Here is a 19,540-nt window from a genome sequence, read left to right as displayed (position 1 = left end):
AGTTACAAGAAGAGGTCCTAAGGCTACAAAACTCAAAAAGAAAGTGAATTGGTGAGGTGGGCCATCCTACCTCATTAATCACTTAGACACCAAAAGCAAATTATAAAATCACATGGAGGAGCTCATTCACACTCATTTGCACTTGTCTACCATCCTAGAATCAAGCTCCTCCATCTCCTTTGCAAAAAATTGTGATTCTATAACCCTCACCAGCAAAAATTGACTCTCGCTGCACACAGAGAGCCTTCACTGCACACTTGGACAACATGTTGTGCACAGGGTAGAGTTGTCCAAAATTGTTGTTTGACCACCAAAATTCATTTTTCAAAGCTCCTCTTTAGTCATTTCATCCTCCAGGCTCTATAACAAGTAAGAGTAATCATTTTCATTCCCCTTTGCCTCATATGTCAAGAAAATGATCAAATACTTCTTCTTCTAGGGTTTATATGATTTTCATGGTTTTGATCCTCAAATGATGAGTTGCTGCCATAAACCCTAGATTCCTTGTCCCTACACCTCTGTTTGTAGCTAATACACCATTTCCATCCATCAGAAAGCCTTATCCCCTCATTTTCTATCATTTTCCTCTAATCCTTAATCTACCTTATCTCTTTCTATGATAGTCCTCTGTTTTGGCCTTCTCCACCTCCTCCCCTCACTCATTTCCCAAAATTCCTTTTTCTCCTACTCACTGAAATCATCCCCTACCCTCCTAATTTTCCTTACAAATTTAGGCAACTCCTAAGTCCATCATACCACCTCATTCCCTCACAACAGAAAATTTCATGTTTTTGCTTGCCTTTCACCTAGGGTTTGAAGTATCCAGCCTGACTCATCACCATCAGAGAAGGGGAATTACAATAAGGGGGGAAAGATACTGAGCTTTGAGCCCTCTAATTGCAATGAAATCATCTCCTCCCAATCTGTCATGAAATTCTTTGAAGATGTCAATTGTTTAGGGTTTTTTCAAAGAGTACAGGAAGTAGGTTACCATGATCATCTCACGGGTATATTTTCCCTCACCTTGAAGGAAGACAAGATCACCATTGCAAGGACTGATTTCATGCTTTCAGTGGATACCATCTCTCAAGCTAAAGGCATACCAAACCATGGTGAAAACTGGTTCAAAGGCATGAACCTAGACCTAGAAGAGTACAAACCCTACTTGAAATCACAATGCAAAGGAGCTCACTTACATGTTTTCCAATTCAAATACTTGTTGGAGAGATATGCACCATTGATGAACGATGTCATGAAGTTATTCACATGTGAGGGGAGATTTTCTAGGCTATATCAATACCACATAAGAATACTCATGCACTTTATAGTTGCCAAGTCTCTAAATTTGTCCAACTACTTGTATAGGAGCCTAACCAAAATGTCTGAAAGGGTGCAATTGAAAGGAAAAGTGCATTATCCCAGCCTCTTTCACCATAGCCTGATAAAGGTTATATCACTCCATCACTTGAAAGAGAAGAACATGACATGGTACACCTTCATTGAGGCAGCATTGAAAACACATATAATCACTTCACCAAGCCAACACCAAACCATGTCAGTACAACCCATGGAGGTGGGGTCATCAAGAAAACATGATGAAGTTTCCAAGGCACCTAGGCCTGAGTTGAAGAAGGCATATCAGAGAGGCAAAAGCCTTTTGTTTCCTCCTCAAATTGAGGAAGGGGCTAAGCCTACTACATCAGCAGAATAAGGATCACCATCACATCATGAGGCTTCTTTGCATGATGAGGAGCCCATTGATCATGCCTTTGACCTAGTTAACTTGGAGGCACATAATGAGCATCAAACCCTGAAACAAGTCATAAAAGAGTAGGATTCTCATATCATGGAGCTCAAGGACAATTTGGAAAGGGCCAAATTCATCATTTCATTCCTTGAGCAAGAAAACAGTTAACTTAAGGCAAAACAACTAGTCATGGAGAAAGAGCATTTCAAAGCCAAGAAACAAGAGATGAAAGGCAAGGCAGTGATGGACCATGAAGACACTGAGCATAATGAAGGACATGTGGCAAGGAAGAGACCAAGGACAATGGGCCTTACGAAGGCACTTCAGAGGGAAAGAGGACAAAATCCACCAATGGAAGGATTGACCTTTAAAGAGAGGATTCTCACGTAAATAAATGAGGAAATGGAGTTTTGGCTTGACAAAGTCAATTTCCACCTAGAGAAGCTCCTTGACGAGGCCAATGGGGATAACAAGTTGCAAAACAAAATGGCCATCCATTATTACACAAGGAATCAGGTTGCCAAGGTCAAAATCAAGCAGTTGAAGGAAAAACTCAAGGAAACCCTAATCAACCAAGAGGAGAATGGTAAGTTATATTTTCTTGTTGATGCATCAATGATTTCATAACATACCTCATCAGGCATATTTGGATAAATTTTTGGAGGATTTGGAGAAAATTTTGTTTTTGGTGTAGACTAATGCAAACTTGCAATTTTTTGGCAATTTTCTGTCTAGGAGTGCAACAAGCTCATGCTGCGCTTCTTCCTCAAGTCTCCAAGTGATGGAAATTCAGAATTTTTGGAAATATTATGAGCCCCTCTCAAAACAATTTTCCCAATTTCCTAGTCTGGGGTGCAATCTTTTAGAAATTTGCAAAAAAGAGGCCAAAAATCACCTTTCTGCCCCTCTTTTTCCATTTCACTGCGCACTTGGAAACACCTTGGGAGAATGGAAATGTCTCAGCCAAAAATGTGTCATGTTGAGTGCAAAAATACTCTAAAGACATATACAATCTTCCATATTTCCATAAAAGGCTTTAGATCTGGATTCAAAAAGGCACTCAAAAATTGCCTCCAACAACTCGCTGCACACCTAGAAATTCCTGAGATTTTTGTAAAATTTTTGCTGTGTAATTTTTTGTAATTCCTAGTTTGACTTTGGTAAAAGTGAAAAGGGTGAAGTAGATGAATGTTAGGGGTAAAATTAAATGTAAATAATGGGTGGTTAGTATTTGTAATCTATTTTGATAGAAATTTGACCTCATTTATGAGAGAGGTTGGAGTCAAAGTTAATTGTAGAAGTTGATTTTAACTCCCCAAAAATCCTTTACATTCCAGTCATCTCTTCGTTGTGATTTCATAGAGAGAGCCCTCTCTGGTTTGGTAGATCTAGCTTCCAAACCAAAAGCCTGGTATGTGGTTACCTCCATCGATCTCCTCATCATCCTAGGACATTGTGGACGATAACAGAGGGCATGACAACTAGGGAGTGCCAAGGTGTTCTAGTGAATGTAAGGTTCCCAAGTCATGGAAAAATGTAATTCTAGTTGTGAGGTCATGACTGCCAAGGCGTGTTAGGGAATGCTAGGGAATGCTAACATGTGCCAAATAGTACAAATACATGTCAAACAAACTAATATGTCCCAAGTGCTAAGGCATGCCAAGATGTACAAGTGTGTGACAATGCATGCCAAGGAATATCAAGGCAATAAAAGGGAGGAAAAAGTTGAACTATGAGGAAATGAGCACATAATAGGGTTAATATGTCATCAATTTACCTTTTCCACGAGGGGCATGCTAGGCACACCAACACTGGGTGCCAATAGGTGCCAAGTGCCAAGTCTCAATGCATTCTAAGTGCCAAATCTTCCTTCGTTTATTCTCATCTAGTTTCAAATAATTGATCTCAAATAACTTTAATATTAAACCATGCCAAAGCATGCCAAGTCATCTCAACGCATGCCAAACATGCTAAGACTTGCTAAGTGACAAAATGTGCCACGTGCCAATGTGCGTCAGGGAGTGTGATGCATGATATGAAGTGGCAGAGCATATCGAAGAGTGCTAAGGTGTGCTAGAGAGTGCTAATGCATGTTGGGGAGTGTTAGGGAGTACTAGGATGACACAAGGGAGAACTAGGTCAAAATGCATGGAAGTGAATGAATATGAGCATGTGTCAGGGAGTGTCAATGAGTGCTAGTTGTCATGCCAAGGAGGGAGTGACAAGGTATGGTAAGCATGGCTAAGACATGCCAGGGAATATCATGGAATGTCAAGAAGTGCTAGAGTGTGCTAGGTAGTTCCGGGGTGTGCTAACATGTGCCAAATAGTGCCAAGGCATGCCGGTGCAAAGACATGCTAGGATGTGCAGGGTGCCAAAGTATGCCAATATGTGTCAAGGAGTTTCAAGGCAACAAAAGGAATAACCAAGCTAAAATGCAAGGAAATCAACACATAAGAGGATTAATAAGTCGAGACTTTATATTTTTCAAAAGGGGCATGCTAGGCACACTAATAATATGTTCCAATACATGCCAAGTGCCAATGTGTGCCAAGTGCTAATGTTTGTCAATACAATATTATTCCAAGGTGTTCCAGGGCATGCTAGGGACTACTGGGGATGCCAACACATAATAGGGGAGTGTTATGCTATGCTAGGGCATTCCAGCATGTGCTTGGGCGTCCTACTCATGGCAAGATGTTCTAGGTACAAACATGTTCCAAGACATGTGAGGTGCCAAGGAATGTTAGTGTAATGTTCCAAAGCATGTAAACGTGTGCCATGAGTGCCGAAGAGTGCTAGGTCTCTCTCATTAATAGAATTGATAGGGCTTGATTATGTATTAAATAATATAGTTCCTACACATACTAGTGGAACTTTATTTAAAGGAAAGTTGCTACATAATAAACCTCATAGAGATGAATCATGTGTTTACTCATAGGAAAACAATATTCTTATGACTTGAGATAAATGATACACACTAATTACTTCTTAACAAATTGAATGACTATTATAACCACTATGAACTTGGACACATAATGAAAAAGACTCCACAACAATGGTCTTAAATCATTATCTTTTGACAAAAAATATAGTAACAGGTACATAGTGTCATCAAAAACTCATTGGAATGATCAATGATGATGAAAATTTTTTGATCCTCACCAAAAGTAACCAAAAATAGCATCGATGAGTGTCAATAAAAGATTGTAACTAGAAGTGTCACTAAAGAGAGAATTAGTAATGGGCCTTTAATGAACCTCACCAAAAGTGTCACCAAACAGAGAATTAGGGACGGGCCTTTAACGACCCTCACCAAAAGTGTCATTGAAAATTGCTTTGGTGAAAAACCTTAAAGGACCATCATTATATACACTTACAACAATGATTTTTTAAAGACTGTCATCATATGCGACATTGGTGACGGACCTTAAAGGTCTGTCACAGGCATGAAGCATTATCAAAAACTCATTGGAATGATCAATGATGACGAACATTTATTGACCGTCACCAAAAGTAACCAAAAATATCATTGGTGACAGTCAATAAAATATCGTCACTAGATGTGTCACCAAAAAGAGAATTAGTGATGGTCCTTTAATGACCCTCACCAAAAGTGTCACCAAAGAGAGAATTAGTGACAGGCCTTTAACGACCCTCACCAAAAATGTCATTGAAAATGGCTTTGGTGACAAACCTTAAAGGACCATCACTATATACACTTACAACAACACTATTTTAAAGACAGTCACCATATGCGACATTAGTGACAGACCTTAAAGGTTTGTCACAGGCATGACCCTCACTAATGACATTTTCTCTTGTAGTGAACATTACTCTAAACATAAAAAACTCACTCAATTATAGTTCTTTTTATATCCTCTTATAGATGAAAATCCTTTTTTTCTATATCAGTCATTAATTAGTTGTAAATATAAAGTATGGGGCTTTTACAACTTAGCATTTTAATATACTCATTTGTCATAGGTAGAGCCACTACTACTAGCAAATGTCCATAACCTCGACAGGGTTACCTTTTAACCATCAATGATTCAGAGTCCCATCCATATAAGAGTGGAGTCTTTAGAGATAATTTCAAAAGTATATATATATATATATATATATATATATTTAATTTTTTCTTTTTTATTTAGTTACTTTTCTTTTAACAACTTTTTATTACCTAAAATCCATTGTCCTGGTTTGGTGACCAGAAAGTGACAATGTCATTCACTTGTTGTAATTGAACTGAACAAGCTGGCTCATGATGAGACCCCTTGTCTTAAGATTAAAATAATCATAAGCCATTACCTTGGTTTGGTATTTAGTGTTGGTAATGTCAGTCTATTATTTCCTTATGAACATGGTAAGCAGGCTCGTGATGAAATGCCTTATCTTTTAAGGTTAATATATTTTTGAATTACACTCCAAAAATAGTAAAGTTAATGGATGGGGAGAATCATTAACTCAAGAGTTTTGGATGACAATTTTAGAGTTGGAGATGCTTAGCTGTAGTTATATTTTACTTTGTTAAAGATAACCTTTCTTGACTAATTATAGAATAAAAGGATTTTATAAAGTTGATGTTTTCAAAGAATTTATAACTTCAATGGAAAATAAAATTTCAGAGTTTTATGATACTTAGCTAATTTTCAAATGTTGTGATCATTTCCTTAAGAATTTCTACTTTCAAAGCAAAAGATCAAAATATTTCAAGAGTTTTTATTGTAAAGCCAAAAAGTGATGGCATTTAACATTATGTTTCTAAGAAAAGACAAAAAGTAAATGCAATAATGTTATAATAGAAGATGTAATCTTCTAAGAAATTTTTTTTTTTCAAAATAAGCCCATTGACAGGAAGATAATTTCTATTTCCAGATAAATCTTGCAATATGAATGTTGATGGGCCTATTTGTTCATCAATTTGAAGTGGTCCAAGCCACATTTTCTGGAATTTAGTATGCTTTCATTTTTCCTCATGTGCCTTGGCCCATTTAAGGATGGTATCTCCAATTTGAAAAGATTTTATGGAAATAGAACTTGCATCAAAAGAAGATTTGACTAGTTGTTGATGCCGAGTATGTGTAAGTTTGGCTTTCTCTCTCTCTTCTTCTAATTTAAGAATTTGAGACTGTCTTATTTGTAAAGAAGAAGAAGGTGCTTCTTCAATAAATTGGACTAGGGCTAATGAGGGAATAGATAGGTTTGAAGGGATGACAGCTTCTTTCCCGTATACTAGATTGAATGGAGAAGTGCCTATTGTGACCTTCTGGGTTATTCGATCTACCCATAGTGAAAATGTCAAAGATTCATGCTAATTCGTTTGGCTCTGATCAACGGTTCTTCTAACAATCCTTATGAGGTTCTTGTTGGTTGATTCTACTAAACCATTTCCTTGAGGGTAGTAGTTAGCAGAGTATTTAAGTTTAAAACCCCTCTTAAGAGTAAATTTAGTCATATTATTTCCTAAAAAGTAAGATGCATTATCAAACATAAGTGCAGTTGGTAAGCCAAATCTAGTAATAATGAATTGATCAATGAATTAAATGATAGCATCAGAATTGGTTATCTTTATTGGAATTGCTTCCACCCAATTAGTAAAATAGTCTGTAGCGGTAATGATATACTTATATTTCTTTGAGGAATGAGGAACAATCTCACCTATGATATCCAATCCCTATTGTTCAAAATGTTGTTCAATGTTGACTGGTTGTAGAGGTAAGGCAGGTTTATGTTGTCTCCCAGTAGCAGTTTGACATATTTTTCATTTCCTCACATATTCATGGGTATCCTTGAACAAGTTCGGCCAATAGTACCCAACATGTAGGATCTTATGTGCAATAGTATCTCCTCCAAAATGTCCATGAGCTAGTCCATCATGGAGTTCCTGCAAAACATTCTCTGCTTCACAGTTTTCAAGGCATCTTAATAATACAGAATTGTAATTTCTCCTGAATAACACATCATCAAGGATTTCATATTAATTTGCTTTCAATATTAAAGCTCTTTTCCTTTTATGATTGAGTTCAAGACGAGCATGTCCATTTTTCAAATAGAAAATAAGATCAACATATTGGGACTCTAAATCATTTATGCTTACCTCTGATATATGTACAGTGTTACGGGAATCCTCATCTCCTGGTAGGATGGAAGCTCCTATAAGAAGACTACGAAAACCTTTTCCTTTGACAATTTTAGCTGGTCTAATGTCACTATCATATTCTTGCAAAGTTGTTACCCAAATTTCCCTTTTTTCTCCTACTTCCCCTTGCATAAGTAATTGTCTCACTGCTGAGAATGGGACTATTATTTTAGTATGGGTTTCGACGAGAAAAGGCCTGAAGTTATTTACATATTTGAAAACAAAAAAATACTATTTCTCCACCTCAAAATAAATTATTTCAACACCCAGAGACTTAGAACTAATGAAAGAGATGGGTGCTTCAATTTTTTGATCATTAAGTTGCGTTGAAACAACAACATAAGAAGTTTCAGAAGCGAATGTATACAAAATGAAATGATTAGAAAAATTTGGAGTTGTTAAAGTGGGAGAATTCATAATATTTTGTTTGATTAAACAAAAAGCTTCTCTTTCGTTATATCCCCACTTAAATATTGAATTTTTCTTAATCATGGTTTGTAACGGTAAAACAATTTGGGAAAATTCAAGGACAAATCTCTTAACAAAATTTATCTGAACTAGAAAATACTGCATAGATTTTTTTATTATTGGGTAAAGAAATTTTAGAAATCTCTTTTATTCTATCTGGATCAATACAAATGCCTTTTTTGGATACAATAAACCCGAGAATCTTAGCTTCATTTAGAGAAAAACAACACTTCTTTGGATTTAATGAAATTCCATACTTTTTGCAACGTCCAAAGATCTGATTTAAGTCATGTAAATGGTTATTTCTCTTCTTGGAATAAACAGTTATATCATCCAAATAAATGACAACAGTTTTGTTTATCAGACCTTTGAAGGCTATATCCACAACTCTTTGGAAAGTTTCCCCATTTAGTGTTGAATGTAGTCTTTAATCTGTCATTAGGATGAACTAGAATTGGGTTATATCCTGAAAATCCATAAAGAAAAGACATTTGTTCTAAACTCGCTACTGATTGTAGTATTTGTTCCATGGTCGGTAATGGGAAATTTTCCTTCTGACAATATTCGTTGGGATTTCTAAAGTCTATACAGATGCGAATGTCACCATTCTTCTTCCTGACAGGTAGTAAGTTTGAAACCCATTTTGAATGCCTAATAGGAAAGATAATCTGGATTTAAGGAGTTTATTCAACTCATATTTGATTTCACTTTCTAAATTGGGATGAATTTTCCTTAGTTTCTGTTGTACAGGTTTGTCATTGGATATCGCGGGAATGCGGTGTTGTATGATAGAGGTATCATATGTTTTAATAACATCATAGTTCCAAGCAAAGATACCTTTATACCTTTTTAATAAATGAATAAAGGTTGATCTCTCATCAGGAGAGATACCAAGTCGTAGATTAATGTTTTTAGGTTTGATATCAATTCCAAGGTTTACTAGTTCAAACCTTAAAGTTGAAATTTGAAGTTTAGAATTAGTAACCTTTTTAAATCAGTCCTTAGGATCATAAATATTCTCCAGTTTTACCATAGATTTAGGTATGTGATTTTCATTGGACTTATGTTTTAACTGATTATCATGCTCATTCTCATCTATTATTTTATCATCATATGACCCTTCATATGTCAAAAATATTATGATATCCTCATCATTGTTGAAGACTCGCCAATTGGTGACATTAGAAGAAATGGATGGTTGAAAAATTAATTCTATGGAAAACCTATCTAGATTGTAATCCTCTGATGGTATAGGCTTGGATGTTATGTTAGCCAGAATGTCAACACTTGCATTTTGAAGTCTAGGTATAGGAGAGATGTTGAATGGTAAAAAATGTGAAGTAAGATCTTGGACTAATGATTGGTAATGTTTTAAATGTCTAGAAAGATAATGAATGGTGTTTCTTATTGCTTGATAACAATTTCGGAATCTCCAAAAACTTGAAGATATTTGATATCAAGGCCTATTGCTTTATACAAACCTTGAATGAGTGCCTCATATTCAACAGTATTATTTGTGCATTCAAATTCTAACCTACATGCTAGCATGATTTTTTCTCTTTCTGGACTGATTAATATACAATTGGCTCCTACACCATCATTGGATTTAGATCCATTAAAATACAATAAACAAATTTTTAACTAATGGTTTATCTACAATATTTATACATCTAGAAGAATCTGTTTGAGAAAAGTTCTAAATCTAGGAAGTAACAGATTTGTCCAAAAATCTACTAGTCTAACCCCATATTATTATTAGTACAACCCCCTTATTATGTTGTTGTGCCCACGTAGTCATCATATTGTTATTATTTTTCACCATAGAAGCCCACAATTGTTATTGTTGTGCCCTTACATTATTCTTGTTATGTCCACTCTGACTATATTATGACCCCTTAGACTCCTATATATAGAAAGGAAGTCTTGTCATTTGTATCATCCAAGAATTGTTCATTTGTGTAATGTAAAGGAGGTTTCCCCCTCGAGGAGGATAATTTTTAAGTTTTTGATCTATCTTTTCTGTCTTCTTGTGAGCTGGTTTCATAACATTTCGTATCAGAGCTTTGGATTCTAGGGTTTCGTTGCTCCAAAAAGGTCATCGTGGTATTTTCAATATACATTTTTTTCTACGAAGTTTCAGAAGTTAAAAAAAAAACCATTTGAGCTAAAATCGTTCTAAACCTTAGTTCAACATTTCAGATCTTATGTCGCTATATTTGCAAATATATGATCAGAGGAAGTTAGGGTTTATATAAGCTCCAGAATTCCACCTCAAACGAGTCATCATGGAATCTTAGATATAAATTATTTCTACGAAGATTTAGAATCTGAAATTAAAACCCATTTGAGCCAAAATCGTGGTGAAGCTTGGGCCTGAATTTCAGATCTTGTTTCGCTATAATTTGGGAGATGCAGTCCAAGGCATTTATGGTTTCTACAAGGTCCTAAATTAAATCCCAAACAGGTCACCTCCAGAAAATCGTCATAACTTTCTCTCTGACCATCAGATTGAAATTTTGTAAGAAGCTACATAAAGAGGACGGACTATAATTTTTCTTGTACTATTTTCAGATCTGAAGGACGAAACCGTAACATGTGGAACTTCATACAAGTTCTCTCTACTAAAAACGTATATAAGCAAGTCATTTTGGGAGATTGGGCATAACTATTTCTTGGAGAATCCAATTTCGATCAGACTAGTGGAATTGGAAAGAGGACGTCGAAGGCTACTTCAGATTGCAATTTCAGACCTTGGAGATTTCAAATTCAAATATACAATAGATTCAACATCGAGCTGCTACAAGCAAGAAAAATAATCACTCGAATCAAGAAAATAGAGACACCTAGTAAGCAAAATTGGATGGAGGATTTGAAGAATGCAATCAAAGCTAAGATAAATAGTTTTATATGTGCCATGGAAGCTAATATCGATGGTAGGGAAGCAAATTTGAAGAAAGGCATGGAAGATTTGAATAAAGACATGGAAGGTTTGAAGGAAGGTGGGACAAAGCTGCTACAAAAAAGGCCTCCTAATTATGAAAAGGTAGTAGAGGAAACTCATGATGAGAAAAAAATAAATGTTAATCATGATTTCATAGAATCTAACATTGGATTGAAGGCCCTCCATATTCCAAAGATTGATATGAGGAAGTATGATGGCAAGGATCCCATAACATGGATACTAGTAACAGATAGAGAAATATTTTGATCTACATGATGTGCAACTGTTACAAAAGGTACGTATTGCATATTTATATTTAGAACCGAATCAATTTTTATGGTATAAAGAGATTTGTTGTCGTAAACCACTTGTCACCTGCTTAATTTTCACGGAGGAAATGATAGCACATTATGAGGATACACAGAGAAATACCTTCTTTAGCCAATCGATAAATCTCAAACAAAAGGGTTCAATGGCAGAGCACGTTGAGGACTTCTAAAAAATGAATATAAGGTTAAATGATATTCCAAAGAAGCAGAGGATTGATGTCTTCATAGGGACTTTAAAGCATAACATTCAACAAGAGGTTTGCCTTTGGGAACCTGATTCATTGGAGAAGGCATATAGGTTGGCAAGAAAAATTGAAAGAAAAATTATGGCAACAAGAAAGCCTACCACTCATAACTATAAAGATGGAAGTGTTGTTGCTCCTAGCCTTTCACTACCTACAAGGTTGAGACCACAACAATTGGAAGAAAAGAGAGCAAAAGGGATTTATTACAATTGTGATAGAAAATACACTAAAGCTCATAAGTGTGCTGAGAAGAAATTAATTTACATGGATGGGGAAGAGGAGAAAGAAAAGGAACAAGAAAGTCAAAAGAAGAGGAAATACACCATGAACCAATCCCAGAGAAAGAATAAATGAATCTGACCATATCTTGTAATGTCTTGGTAGGAATTACCACTCCTCAAACTCTCAAGATAGAAGGGAATATCAAGAAGAAAAAGGTAACAATGTTGATTGATTCGGGTAGTACCCATAATTTTATTCATTGTAAGATAGCCAAGGAATTGAATTTCTTCCTATATCTAGCACCAGAGTGTCAAGTAATGGTTGCAAATGGAGGAACCATAAATTTCTCTAGAAAGTTCCATAATATCAAGCTATCCATGGGAGAATATGCCTTGAATAGTCCAATACTTTCCATTCCAATGGGTGGTGTGGATGTTGTACTAGGAGTTCAATGGCTACAATATTTGGGTATGATAGATTTTATTTTTCAAGAACTTTTCTTAAAAAAATTGGGAAGGAAAGGAAGTTGAATTAATGGGTATCTCAGGGAAACCGAGAAGGATAATCAGCTCTAAATAGGATGACAAAGCTTCTAAATAAATAAGAACGGGGAAAAATTGCACAATTATGTTCACTAGAGGAACCCACATCGAAATCATCTATTTCTCCAGATCTCCAAAATGTTCTGAACAATCATGCCAATGTATTTGATACTCCCAAAGGCCTCCCACCTATTCGTGATCATGAGCATGCTATTCATTTTGATTCCAGGAAGTGTTCCCCCAAACATCAGACCTTACAGATATCCACATGCCCAAAAGAGTGAAATTGAACATATGGTTTCAGAAATGCTAGAGGTTGGTGTACTTCAACATAGTCAAATGTCTTTCTCTGCTCCAGTGGTATTGTTACACAAGAAGGATGGATCATGGCACATGTGTCCGGATTATAGGGAGCTCAACAAGCTTACTATTAAAGATGAATTTCCCATTCCCATCATTAATGAATTATTGGATGAATTACATGGAGAAATTTACTTCACCAAGTTAGATCTTCATTCAAGATATCATCAAATCCGAATGAAGATTGAATACCTTCCAAAAAAAAAATTTAGAACTCATGAGGGTCATTATGAATTTTTTGTCATCGCTTTTGGCCTTACCAATGCACCTTCTGCATTTCAAGGTTTGATGAATTCCATTTTCAAACACTTAGAAAATTTGTGTTAGTATTTTTTGATAATATACTAATCTACTCAAGTCTTGGAAGGATCATGTTCAACATGTTGACAAGGTGCTCAAACTATTGGAGGAGAAACAATTATATGCAAAAAGCGCCAATTGTTTCTTTGGAGTACAAGAGGTGGAATATTTGGGTACTCAATTAGCTCATATCTCATCTTATCATCCTGAATCAGATGGGAAAATTGTGATAGTGAAGAAATGTTTGGAAGGATATCTTTGTCGCTTTGTATCTGATAAATAGACACAATGGGTTAAGTGGTTTCCTATGGATGAATGTTGGTATAACACTTCCTTCCATATTACAACAAAAATGACCCCATTTATGGCACTTTATGGGTATCATCCACTGTCCATCACATCATCTTTAAAAGAAAATTCTAAGGTTCAAGCAGTCGAGGATCACATCGAGCATCAACAACAAGTTCTCAAACTCTTAAAGGATCACCTCACTTTGGTGCATATTAGAATGAAACAACATGCAGATCAACATCATAGCGAAAGAAGTTTTGATGTAGGTGACTGGATATTTCTACGACTACAACCATACAAACAAATGTCCCTCAAGCAAGATAAGAAGGATAATAAATTATCGCCAAAGTATTATGGTCCATACAAGGTGTTACAAAAGATTGTTACCATGGCATACAAATTGGAGCTTCCTGCATCTTCCCGAGTGCACCCAGTTTTCCATGTTTCATGTTTAAATAAGGTTATAGGTGAGAAGATCCCAGTTCAAACAATACTGTGGGAACTTGAATAGGAAGGAAAAATCATATTGGAACCTGAAGCAGTCATGGAAACACGCATGGAAACAAGAACCTGACAGCTACGAAATCGATCAATTTCAGAGTATCTCATCAAGTGGAAGAACTTACCCGTTGAAGATTCCACGTGGGAGGACGAGAATTTTATATAGAAGCATCCAGAACTATTCAAGCATTGAGGACAACACTTTTTGAAGGAGAGGTACATGTTAGGTCCATATATTAGTAGTGTAACCCCTTGTTGTTATTAGTGCAACCCCCTTATTATATTTTTGTGCCCATGTAGTCCCCATATTGTTATTATTGTGCCCCATAGAAGCCCACTATTGTTATTGTTGTGCACTTACATTATTATTGTTATGTCGGCTCTAATTATATTATGAACCCTTAGACCCCTATATATAGAAATGAGGTACTGTCATTTGTATCATCTAAGAATTGTTCATTTGTGTAATGTAAAGGAGGTTGCCCCCTCGAAGAGGTAGATTTTTAAGTCGTTGATCTATCTTTTATATCTTTTTGTGAGTTGGTTTCATAACATTTAACTAATGGTTTATCTACAATATTTATACATCTGGAAGAATCTGTTTGAGAAAAGTTCTCAATATGGGAAGTAACAGATTTGTCCAAAAAATGTGACTTTTGTGCATTGAAATTTCCTATAACTGATTCAGCAAAATAATTTCCATTGATAATGTTGTTAAAAGCTATTGGCTCATTTTCGTCTTCAAAATCAATTGTTGTGTGCTTCAAATGATTTTCTTGGTCTATTCTAATTTGGTTTGGCATTCCATTGTAAGGGAGTCACATGTGAGACCAATCTATTGCAAGATATCCGTGGAGTTTCTCAAACCAGCCTCTACTAAGAATTAAACCATAGAACTTGGGAATATCAACAACTAATATATCAATTACTTCACAAACTTTCGAATTAGAAGAGATTCTAATAGTGACCGAATTCATTTCTCCTAAGACCTCAATTTTTTTTTCTATCAAGTTGCACAATATGAAAAACAGACTTTTTGGGTGAGATATTTAATTTAGTGCAAATTGTTCTTGGCATAATGTTTGAAGAAACCCCTGAGTCCATTAAGTAGTTGGGTAGATTTTTATTGAATATTTCATAAGTCAAGAGGAAAGGGGGAGTATGTGAATTGGATATGTCACAAATTAAGATAAAATCAGTAGGATCAACCTTATTTGATGAATCATTAGGGGTTTTACCCATTCCTCTGAAAGATTGGGATATCACAGCAATAGGAAGAGGAGAAGTAGGAACTGCGTTCAATTGTTTCAACAATATTTTTTGTTGATGTTTAAGATTACTAAGCTCATGAAGAGATATATTGGCTCTGGTTTTCTTCATGTCCTCCACTATGTTATACTCCATGGCATCAGTAACTACCAAGGTTTTACATGAAGATCGAGGATTAGATGAGGATGGAGTTGGTTAAGGAGATTTGGGAAAAGAATTTTTACTGGCCACTTTCTCCTTGGTAGTAGGGATAGAGGGATTTTTCTTTCCATTTGATTGTGTTGAATCAACAGGGGTTCTTACTCCTAGTCCTAATGGGTAGAGCTTCTTTCTCTTCTTCATTATCTAAAACAGGTAGGATGAGATCCCACATTCCATGTACTTCAACCAATTCTTCATCTTCAGTCTCTTCATCAGTCAATGTAGTTTCTTCTTCCTCTTATTCTAAATCAGATTCAACATTGGATATTGTGTTTGGTGGCTGAGGATTAGAGGTATTATTCCTCTTAAAGGATTTGAAAAGTTTCTTAGAAGAGGATTCAGCTACTTGTTTCTTAATCTCTACCATTTCATATGACATCGTTTTTAGGATTTTTTGCAGACTTTCAAGATCAAAAGGATCCTTAGGGGATTGCTTCTTTGATTCATGCTTAAAAGTAACCTTTTTTGTTTTCCCATCTTCCTGGGTTGTCTTCTCTTCCAATGAAACTATTCTCTTTTCTAGAGATAGGGCTTCTTTCATTTTTTCTACAAGAGTAGCCTTATTAGCTCTATCTACAAAAATTTCTATATTGGAAGGAAGAGAAGAAATATACCACTTGATTTGGACATCAACACCAGGGCTTGATGTGGCTGGGATTTTGATTAGCAATTTATTGAATCTAGAATTGAAACCCTTGGTCTTTTCACCTGATTTAGCTTTTAAATTAGAAAGATTATTGATAAGGGATGCAATTGTACGGTCATCAACAAATTTGGCTAGAGATTGCTCTTCAAACATATCCCAATTAGTAATAGAAACTAGTGGTAATGAAAAATACCATGAGCCTGCTGATCCTTGGAGGGTGTACGGAAATAATCTTACTACATAATCTTCTTCAGCCACTCCATTACGATTAATAGCTAACATATAATTATGGAGATGTTCCTCAACACACAATCCATCATCAGGACAAAATTTTGGCATCCATCTTTCAAGATGTTTAGGTAGATCATGGAGGTGAGGTGCCATTTTTACAGCGCCAGGATTGGCCCATGCTCTCACTAGTGGTGGTGGTGGTTGTTGTCCTACCATTACTGGAGTTTGAGGGGGTGTGGTTATTGAGGGAGTTTCAATGGAAGAAGAGGCAGGTTGTGTACTTGAGCTGGATGAACTAGAACCGACACCTTGAGAAGAATGGATATTAAGAGGAATGAATGGAGGGAATGAAGGTGTTTGTGGAGGGGAATTTGATAAAACCTCACTAGTTGATGTCAGTGACTCATATTTCTTAGTTTTCTTTCAGAAAGAAGGAAGAGGAAATTAAAATGAAGGAACCCCAAGCTTCTCACTTTGAGTAATGGGTTAGAATCTGATTGGGCTACAAAACAAAAGTAATACTTCATTCAGATGCTTCAGATGGGACGGGCTTTTCTGCTGAAATAGAGACTTCCTCTAATTTACTTATTAAAGTTTGAATCTTAGGTGCTTAGGATTGTAATCTGAATAAGGTGCTTTATGGATTGTACTCGGAGATTTAGGGGGTGCAACTTCTGATCTAGAAATAGGAGTCTCAAATGAGGATCTAGTAGTTGGAGGTGATCCTGAGGGGGAGTGACTCTTGGAATGGCTTGTTAATTTAGATTGAGTTCTCTTTTCCATTCATAGTCTTGGTCATCCTTGTAGCACTAAAATTTTGAAGCCTTGAAAATTGCTGCAACAACATGGGGGGAAACCACCCGGTCGAGAACTTGAATACCGTCTCTTTTACGTTTGGATTAGTGGCTGTGACTGGATATAATGGGACCAATTTCCTAATTAAAATGTGATATGATGGATAGGGTGGTCTATTACGAAAACTAAGTAATAGATGGGGTGGTTTTCAACTGAAATATATATATATATATATATATATATAGAACCTATCTATATATTACCGAGATATTACTTATACTTGTGTGAACTACAATAATTATCTTTAATACATGACAATGAAGATTGATCAAATACTAAAAAAATTGAAAAACCTTTGAAATATTTATTTTGATCAAATAGTTAATCAAAATAATTAATAAACATATATTGCATCAAATATCATTTAAACACTTTCTCATCAATGTATTAAAAATAAACTTCCAATCATGTTCAGAAATTATTGAATGCAAAACTACATGAAAAATGATACATGTGACCAACAATATAAAGGAAATGTTGGGTTGTGTTATATTCTATTCACGACTAGCCCACATAGTTAACTGGGGGTTAAAAGGGGGGGAGGCCCCCCCCTTCGTTGCGTTGATTGCATAGTGGGGAGAGCCACAGGGGGTTTGAGGGGTGCAGGTAACCCCACTCTAGGTTGGGCGGACCTACCTATGGCTTTTTACATGATTTTTCGCACATGGTTTTGGACACGATGGTTTTTGGTCCATGGTTTTGGACGCGATGGTTTTTGGTCCATGGTATTGGATGCTTCGGCATGTATAAATATGTATTGTAACATTGAAAGGAATATAATGAAAAATCAAGCTACCAGTCCCGGTTTTGGGATCCAGGGAAAAATCTCTATGTATATGTGTTTTATGTGTTATTCTCTCGCATTGTTTATTTTTTGTGTTTCAAGATTCATATGTGTTATGCTCCTATACCAATAAGTGTCATATTTCATGATTGAATTAATGGGCTATGTAATATGTTCATGCCTTTACTTGTTGCAAAGGCTTTCCATATTGTAAAAAAATCAAAAGATTTTAAAAAATGTAAAGAGGGTATACCCTAAAAGAAAAATCAAAGGGTGAAAAGAATGAAATGGTAAAAAAAGTGAAAGAAAATGAACTCCACCAAAAGAAAGACCAAGGAAAGTGTGCAAGTCTAAATGCCACTACTTTTCACTCTTATGTAATAATCAAATTGTGTGCAACTTGTAACTTATGCCACAATTGGTGAACAGTCAAACATCTTAAGCTTGGCTAGTTCATATTTGAATTTCATGTTTTAGAAGTAGAGAATAAAATCTGACCAAACTGTTTAATCTTGGCAGATAAGTAGATAGGTAGAGTGAATAAAAGGAGCTCAACAGTTTAATATGTGCCCTTGGATGTAATAAGGTTAGACTTAGAGAGATTTCTATATGTAAAAGAAAAGTGTGATAAGGGTTTGCCAGTCCAAGAGCACCCTAATAAAGAAGAAAAAATCTCAGGCTAAAGTAGGTAGGGTAGGTAGATGGTGTTGCAGAACTACTTGTGATGGATAATGTCTCTAAATGTGTTAATTTTCACTTTCATCACAAGTGCAAGGCGGACATTTCATTTGATGCAGTTCAAGCAAAACAAGGTCAAATAATTAACTTCCCTTCACATTTTTCCCTAAAGATTTCACTAATTCCCCCTGAAGTATTAAGGTCTTCGAAAATTAAAGGGGCTCAGAGCATTTCTCAGACTTTTGGAGGAACTGGACCCTCGGCCCAATGATTTAAAAAAGCCTAAGTACTTAAAATTGTCCATAAACCAATCATTTTATTTCATAAACTCATTTCCTAAAGGAAAATACACAATATCACCTAAAAAACCCCATTTTCCACTCTAAGCCTAAGTTTAAACATATACCCAAAACGTTTTAACTTAGCGCTTTCATCTCATTTACCATATTAATCTCTGACTTATATTATATAACTCCCGAAGAGATTCACCCTATCCCGTAATATGTAGATATACATAAAAAACCCCAAATTGTTAAATATCCCGCCCCGGTTGAATACAACCATAATCAACGTTTAAAAGAGGATTAATGAGTTAATCCGTAACTCATTAAGAACCTCAACTTTTCGCTTTATTACATGGGATTAACTAACCCTCTGGGTTAATTAATAACCTTCATAACCATTCGCAATCACCCCGATACAATTTATTAACTTGTTAATTGAATCGGGCCCGCCGCAGTTAAAGTCCTGCCGTACCCCACTCCCCGTCCACCGTCTGATCATTCCCC

Source organism: Pinus tabuliformis, chromosome 5_2, assembly GCF_031772625.1.
Source record: "Pinus tabuliformis cultivar Carrire ecotype Pingquan chromosome 5_2, CPIR1, whole genome shotgun sequence".
In the NCBI taxonomy this organism is placed as follows: Eukaryota; Viridiplantae; Streptophyta; class Pinopsida; order Pinales; family Pinaceae; genus Pinus; species Pinus tabuliformis.
This window is presented reverse-complemented; position numbering follows the sequence as displayed.